Below are 8,862 nucleotides of genomic sequence, written 5' to 3' on the forward strand. Positions count from 1 at the left end.
TTCTAGTCAATGAGGCTAGTTCAGTGAACCACCAAAAATTTTCAGTTACTTAGTTTGGCGGGCATCATGTTAAATCCAGTCCTGCCCTTTGCTAAACGGTACAAGATCCAGCGATGTTCTAGGCTTGATCCCAGTGGGACACCGTTCCCTACCCCATATCCGGGAGCTACAATTCAAGGGAGTTTGTAACCCTCTAGAACTAGAAAAGGACCAGTAAAAAATGCACAGACTTTAACTTTTCTGCCTCCAGCCTACATTCTACTATGCTCCGAGTCCTGCCATAGAGAGATGAGAGAAACAGGAAGTGGCAGCTTATTAAAGATGTTTGTACCTGACGTGTATGGACTCCAGTTGACTTTTATAACAAGGTCAAAAGTGAGGTCAGTCTCAAGTGTACCTGAGAAGCCAGAGGGTATTCTAAGATGTGAATAGTTTGTTGTGAGAACAGTCTCAATATGTTTGGAGAAAATGTCAAAACAGTAAGATTGTGCTGGCATCAGCAACCAGAGAGATATGATGAAGGAAACTGACACGGAAATAGTGGTACAGCAAACAAACAAAACAACAAATTACTTAAAAAATGTCCATCAGTGGTAGAATGAGTAAATAGATGACAGCCTTTCATACAACTAACACCTAGTTTTAAACAACTATTAAAAATTTAACCATTATTTAACAAACATTAACCACTAATTTTGAACCATTAAAATGGCACATTACACAACCATGAAAAAACAAGAGGGTGACTAGACATACGATGATGCAGAAAGGTATTGTCAGGTTTACAAAAAACACAGGAATGTAATCATTTTCCATTTTTTTAGAGGCGGTATACAGTACGGTGCAATGTGGGTAATAACAAAGACACATACATGTTGCTGTAAGAATAACAGTCTGAGAGGAAACACAGGAAGTGTTGATTTGGCTGTCATCTGTAATTAGAAGCAGTGGCTGGAATGACCATGACTCTTCTTATAACTTTCTCTATCTTTTATTTTTCTACAAAGATGAATTTTTTTTACTGTTACATAACTGAATTTTTTTGCTTTTACATAACTGATTTTTTTTAACTTTTAGTTTCAGGGGTACATATGCAGGTTTGTTAAATCGGTAAATTACGTATCTTGGAGATTTGGTGTACAGATTTCTTTGTCACCCAAGTAATAAGCATGGTACTCAATAAGTAGTGTTTTGATCCTCACCCTCTTCCCACCTTCCATCCTCAAGTAGGCCCCAGTGGCTATTGTACCCTTCTTTGTGTCCATGTTTAGCTCCCACTTGCAAGTGAGAACATGCGGTATTTGGTTTTCTGTTCCCGTTAGTTCATGTAGGATAATGATCTCCAGCTGTGTCCATGTTGCTGCAAAGGACATGATCTCATCTGCATAGTATTCCATGGTGTTTATGTACCACATTTTCTTTATCCAGTCTACCACTGATGGGCATGTAGATTGAGTCCATGGCTTTGCATATAGTGGATTCACATATAGTCACAACTATTCATTTTGTGAATAGTTTATTTCATTCCATGTGACTAGTGCTGCAATGAATGTATATGCATGCATGTGCCTTTATGGTAGAATGATTTATATTCCTTTGGAGATATACTCCATAATGGGATTGCTGGGTAAAATGCCATTTCTGTTTTAAGTTCTTTGCAAAATTGCCAGACTGCTTTCCATAATGGCTGAACTGACTTACATCCTCACCAGCACTATGTAAGTGTTCCCTTTTCTCTATAACCTTGCCAGAATCTGTTGTTATTTGACTTTTTAATAAAATAGATAAAATAATTTTTAACTTGTTTTTAAAAAACTTTCTTTAGAAAAAACTATGTCTCTTAGCTGTTCACCTTTGAGCAGCAATGGACTCGTGCTGTCTCCTTGGGGTGTGTTGTGGTGCCTCCACCTTAAACATTACATACGCAAAAGACAAGGAGATTGAATCGTTCTCTGGGAACGAAAAATGAGGAAAGCTCGGAGAAAGATACGAGAGGGAATGAATGCCAAGCATGTCTGCCAATACCTCATTCTGTCTCTTTCTCTCTTCTGTATTCTTCTACCCTCACTGTTCCTTTTGTCCAATGGCTTTTTGCACTTACTGTCATTTTGTCCAACACATTATTTCATTTGTAAATGTTTATACTGTTTTGCTTTCCAATTGTCTTATATTCATTCTGAATCTAAAAGAAGTTTGAGACACTAAACATTTGCTGACTTCTGTTTGGCCCACAAGATATTACACAGGCTGTGATGATCAGGGACAGAAGGATGCCTGCCAGCTATAGAGGATCCCCAAAGGGAGTCAGCATGCCTCTAAAAGCTCCCTACCTATTGTCACCACTGCTGGCCAAGTAGCATAGGAATTGTATCAGGAAGTAGATTATGCTGTATTCTCTGAACAATGCGTTGCATTCTTGTATGTATGCCCCAAGCTGAGGAGAATCAGTTAAAGATGAAAAGGAAGAGCTTAGGGAAGTCTTAGCCAGCCCTAAAATCAACACGAAGATCAGTCTAATGAATGAAAAATAAATAAAAAGCTAATCTGTGGCTTTCAGAAATGTCAGGTGGAGGGACTCACATTTTCAGCTAATAAAAATAAATCACTTTGGTAAGTTAAGTATTAAAAGTCTTGTAACCTTTGTTTTCAAAGCATTGCCAATTAATTCAAAAATTAGAAGTCTTTGATTAAGGATAAAGGAAGACACATATTTGGGGTTGTCCCAGGTCTGTGCATATGTTTCTTGAAGCTTTGGTGTTTTGCCAGTTTTTTCTATCATGGAACCATAGCTTCCATTTTTGGATCATTTCATGTTCTTTAACTTCAACTATGATTTGCTTTATATTCAGGTGCCTCTTTAATTTCCATGGCCAAGAGCCAGATATTGATTGTTGTGAATCTTTTGCTGCTGGTTTTGGTTAGTCTCATAATAATCACATCTGTTGTCATGATTTTTGCTGATATAGTCACTCAATACTTCAAGCAAAGAATTTAGAATACTTACAAGCAAAGAAAAGCACATTCTAAATGATACATTCTGTGATGTGACTCTAGATGAATGGAAAAAAAATGATTCAAAAACTCAGATTCCAAAAGAGGTGACATTCAGATTTATTGTTAACTCGCCAATGAACTGTAAGCTTTGTCATATGAAAAGTTAGTATTGAATATTAAAAGAAGCACTCTAAAAATTTTTTTACATCAATTTTTTTCAGATTTACCTTACCATCAGAATTTACAAATAAAAAACATTAGTCATGCATACACATATATGTATATTCATTTAATAGGGTTCAAATATTTATGTATGAAAATTAAATAAAAAGAAAATTAAAAATGATACTTAGTATTGATATTATAATAATTAAAAGCACTAAGTTAAATCAACACATCACTATATTATACTGGGAGTATATGAAATTAAATAATATATGTTTTATTTTTGAGGAAAGCTTATGAATACCAGACTGAGGTCTAACGTTATGCTTCTGAAGTCAAACTGATTAAAATAAAAGCTAACTTGTCATCTTGTTTATAGCCTAAGCTTGTATGTGGATAAGATTAAGATTATATTCATCTTCCTTTTGAGTTTAGTAAGTCAGTTCTACCATGATTATGTGAAAGACTGATATACTTGGAGCACTTTTAGCAAGGTAGATCAATCTTTTAGTATTTTAGAGGTCATTTAGTCAAATTTTCGTTTCTTATATCTGTAAACCTCTTTATGAACTTGTTGGGGAACAGCAAAAACTTAAAATCTTAGCCAAGAAGAATAATTAGTAAGGCAGTGAATTGTTGTCCTCAGAAAGGTTGGAGGATATTGATTCCCATCGAGCTAGAGCTAAATATACTTTCTTTCCTATAGTCTTACCCAGCTGTAGTTGGAATCTAGATTTCAAAAGCTATCCACAACTCTCAAAAGCCTCTAGATATTATATTAAAATATTATGCTTCTCTAGTCTATGTCTAATCTACTTACTATGATGGATATAAATAGGAAATAGCAGAGAATAAGAGCGACTAATTCAAGTACTTGGTTGCTTCTCTTTGTAACTTTGTTTGATTTAAAAAACAAAAATTAGCTGTGGAGACAGTTTAGTGTAGGAGTTAATCGTACAGATTCTTTAGTCAGACAGCCTGCTTTTCACCATTGACCAAGTTACTTAATGTATTTGAACTCGGTTTCTCCACTTGTAAAATTGGAAAAATAACAGGTCAATATACTCCAGTGATGAGAAGGTTAAAAATATTACCTATCTCACAGGTTTGCAAGTGTGATGCTTAAAACATGAGTGGCAAATGTTAAGTCCTCAGAAATTGTTAGCTATATTGTTTTTGAGGTGGTTGTTGTTATTGCTGTGTTTGAAGTCAACAATTAGTGAGACTAAACCCCGTTTGTCCACTTTATGTAAATGTAACAAGTCCTCTGACAGTGAATGGATAGTGAAAAGAGCTGAACCATGTCAAACTAAAACATCTAGATCAGCCTTGTTAGTTACTTGCTTGGCAAGTCAACCTGTCTGAGCTTGGAACTTCCCATTTTATAATGGTGATAGATAGCATTGCCTGGCCCACCTTGCTCAACTAAGGTACTAGGAGGATTAAATGAGACATGTTTGAAAGCATCTTGTAAAATTTAAAGGACTATATAACTCTGTTACTGATTGTTTGGAGTTAGTAACAATAAGCCAAAGACTCACATGTGAAACACTGAGGGACAAGTGACAATCTGCAGGAAAATCTCTTGCTTACATGGACTTTTCATGTTCGGATTTACTGTTTTTTATTGTTGCTGTTGTTGAAAATAAAATCCAAATCTAACTAGATTCGTAACATACAACTATATTATCAGTTTTCTAACAAATAGCATGAGTAAAAACAACGAAAAGGAGGAAAATTGTCCATTAATCTGTTTACATAAAGCATGGGCTTTTTTTTCCTGAATGGGTGATTCATTAGCAACATAAAATGTTAAAATTAACCTGTGCTGATGTATTAAAATCTTACTAATTTTTATTGACATTTGAAGCAAAAGAATTGGATTGAGTATATTTACTGGTATGCCTATAAATCATGCATGTGTAATAAAAAGCCATTTAGAATATAGCTTGAAGGATCTTTAACGATAACAGTGTCTCCACATGATAGCTTCCCCATGTTACATATCAATCTGAAAAATAGAAACAAAAAGACTTAAACTGGTTTGGCCACATTTAAGGAACCATTAGTGATGCTTCACTTGTGAAGCATCAATACCCTATTGAAAAAATTGGAAAGCAAAGCAATATTTGTTCCAGTGGAATGATTCTAATGCTTTTCAGTTAAAACAAAAACAAAAACAAAAAACAGGAAAACTTACCTCTAAATAAACCTTGCAAGTTACAAAGTACTATCATAAGAGTTATCCCCAGTGGTTTTCTATCAGGTAGGTAGTGTTTTGCTGTTTTTCACGTGTGCACCTGCAGCTCAGAACAGTGAGGGGCTCACACATTAATTAGGGTCTTCAGTTCCTCATTCACCCATTGCAGATCACTTAACCCAAACCCATAAGTCTTTCCTGAAGACATCATTTTATTTTTCTTTAAGTGTCAGGAAAATCAACAGTTGGATGTTTGTTATAATGCCTAGAAGAGTAGAAAGAAATTACAAAGGAATATCTGCAACATTATAGATATATAAATTGGGGGAATCCACCTCATTTCCTTAAACTTTACTTCTCTTGTCTGTGAAAATGAGGTAATACAAATAGCAACTTGTATAGGGTTTTGTAGGGTTTTTGGTAACGATCAAATGAGTTAACACATCTGAAAGCACTTTATATGCAGTAATATAGACCACACATTTAATTTTCTATTTTTATTATAAGGTTCTTTATTTGAATTATATGAATTTTAAATATTCTTAATATGAGCAAATACCACAAAGGAGATAAGAGAATGAGTGGTATTTGTAATGGTGTTTTAGCATTTGGCCCTGCTGTGGACACATTACTGAACCTCTCTAAACCTTAGTTATGTTTCCTGAAAATAAAGAGATTATAGAGATTAAATGTGATGATATCTGTAAAGGACATATTACAGTGATTGATACATAGTGATATGGTTTTGTCCCCACCCAAATTTCATCTTGAATTGTAGCTCCCATAATTCCCATGTGTTGTGGGAGGAACCTGGCAGGAGATAACTGAATCATAGGGTTGGTTCCTCCATATTGTTGTCATGGTAGTGAATAAGTCTCACAAGATCTGATGGTTTTATATGTGGAAACCCCTTTTGCTTGGTTCTGATTCTCTTGTCTGCTGCCATGTCAGATGTCTCTTTGGCCTTCTGCCATGATTGTGAGGCCTCCCCAGCCATGTGGAACTGTGAGTTCATTAAACCCTCTTTCTCTTTATAAATTACCCAGTCTTGGGTATGTCTTTATCGGTAGCATGAATACAGACAAATACACATGGTAAATGTGAGTTTTATTATTCATTTAAGCATCCTCCTTATAAAAATGTAAATAATCCATTTTCACATATGCCATGTTTGAGATAAAATAACTTGCTTAAATCCTATCCTGGTATTATAGAGAATATAAGCCATGGTTTTCTGATCCCGTCCTCTTTTATGACTCCAGTCCCACAGACAGGAACCAAAGTCAGTAGAACAAAGCAGCCCCAGATGTGTTCTGTTATCTGCGGTAAATGATAATCAACCCTAAGGTATGTTTTTATATTCTGTCTACCAAAATAATGTGCATTCTGTTTATTGAACTGTTCTTGTTTCTTCTTTGCAATCTGTTACTTTCATTTTCATTCCTGCCAAGAGACAAATAAAAAAGTTGCTCATAATTTCTAAGGTGATTTAGATCTACATTTTTGGCCTGCTATGGAAGTCTGTGGTTTCTTCAGTCTGATCCTAGGTAAAGCTGATTTTAGTGAAACCAGGGGTTTCTACACATTAAAAAAAAAAAAATGGAATGGTAGAATAAACTGAATTAGGGCATCCAGAGCTTTATGTGGATTTTCTTACCTATGTAACCATTAGGTATGCAGTGGTAGGTAGAATAATTCCCACCCCCACACCCCTCTCTGACAAGATGCCCATATCTTAATCCTCAGAGCCTGTGACTATGTCACCTTACAAAGCAAAAGATAATTTGCATATGTGAGTAAGTCAAGGAAATGGATATGCAAAGCTTATCCTGAATTCTGAGTGGGCCCAACTTAATCACAGCTGTTCTTACAAGGGGAGGCAGGAATGACAAAGTCAGAGAAGCAGATGTGATGATGGAAGCCGAGGTCAAAATGATGCCAGGAAGAGACCATGAGCCAAGGAAGGCAGAGGGTCTCTGGATGCTGCAAAAAGAAAGGCAATAGATCACCTCTTGGAACCTCTAGAAGGAAAGCAGCCTTGCTGACACTCTGATTTTAGAACTTCTGATCTCTAGAGCTATAAGCTAAAAAAAAGTCTGTTGTTTTAAGTCACTAAGATTGTAACAGCTTGTCACAGCAGCAGTAGGATGCTAATACACTATGTTATGTGTCTTTCCTGACACAAATTCTGAGACATCTCAGAGATCTGGGTTTGAACTGAATGTTTGTATCTTTCTAAAATTCATATGTTGAAGCTCTAACCTCCAATGTGATGGTGTTTAGGGCCTTTGGGAGGTAATTCTATTTAGATGAAGACATTGAGTTGGTCCCTCCAAGGTGGGATTAGTGTCCTTACAAGAAAAGAAAGAGAGCAGAGCTTCCTCTCTACCATATGAGGATACATCAAAAGAAGAACCATCTGCAAGTCAGGAAGAGGGACTTCACCAAGAACTGGATCTGCCTGTACCTTGATCTTGGACTTCTCAGTTTCCAGAACTGTAAGAAATTGATTTGTGTTGTTTAAGCCACCTAGTCTATGGTATTCTGTTATAGCAGCCTGAGCTGACAAAGCAGACCTGAAAGTTACATTTCTATGTTAATCTTTCAGAGATGTCAGTAATAGTAGAAAGTCTCCCACTCTACTTCTACATATATTCTAGTACTGTATGTGTCAATCTCATATTCTCCTGGTGGCCACACTCTGTTTCACTGAGAAAATGGCAGTACTGATGCTGCTTATGTATAAGGTAGGATTCCCCTCTCACAGATAGCCACAGCTTTCTTTGAAAGAAGGTACATTTCCCAAGGATTGTTAGGGAAATTGTTTCATCCGTTAGCCAGAGTTGTTTGCTGTCTGTTCTGTTGTCGTTCCCCAGCAACAGAAACGAGCTATAGCTGACTTAAAGAAAAAAGAAACAGATAAATATTGGGTAGCTCACAATATTATGAGGAAGACTGGAAAGACTATGAGAGAAACATAAACTATATGTGAATTCTACTCATTTCCTCCATAAAAAGGAATGCAAAACATCATTGATTTGGGTTAGTTGGGCTGCATACATTACATAATATGAAGATTTGGAGTGACATTTAACAAGGAGATAGCATTATTTAATCGTTTTGAATTGGGGAGTTAAAAAAATCTTTGCTTTTTGTGCTGGTAAGTGCATTATAGAATCTAAAGTTTGTTCCTACCTTCCTTCTTACAGCTAGAGAACCTCCATAAACTACCACCAAAATCCTGGATCTGTTTCCCAGCATGAATTAATCTTCCCATGTTTTCATTACATTTGAACGTCAGCAATGTGTAGACAGAAGTAGTTCATCCTGGGAGGTGAGAATGAGCTTTGAGAGAAAGCCATCAGTGAAGCCGAAGGCTGGGAAAAAAAGTGAAGCAGCATATGGAACTGTTCATCTCTGGGGCAGGGAGAAATCATCCAGAGAAGAGGAATCACACCTCATTTATAACCTGTGAGTGAAAATCAATAAATTACACTGAACAT

General features: G+C 36.1%; 1 long non-coding RNA gene across 1 annotated transcript; it reads left to right on the forward strand.

Moving 5' to 3' along the window:
- Nucleotides 1–1,650: 1,650 nt before the first annotated feature.
- LOC118152170 (uncharacterized) lies at nucleotides 1,651–8,862 on the forward strand. The gene is made up of 4 exons (XR_013532846.1): nucleotides 1,651–1,718; nucleotides 6,622–6,706; nucleotides 7,643–7,857; nucleotides 8,569–8,862. It is a non-coding gene; the product is annotated as an uncharacterized LOC118152170 (long non-coding RNA).

The sequence above is a fragment of the Callithrix jacchus genome, chromosome 3 (assembly GCF_049354715.1).
Source record: "Callithrix jacchus isolate 240 chromosome 3, calJac240_pri, whole genome shotgun sequence".
Taxonomy (NCBI): Eukaryota; Metazoa; Chordata; class Mammalia; order Primates; family Cebidae; genus Callithrix; species Callithrix jacchus.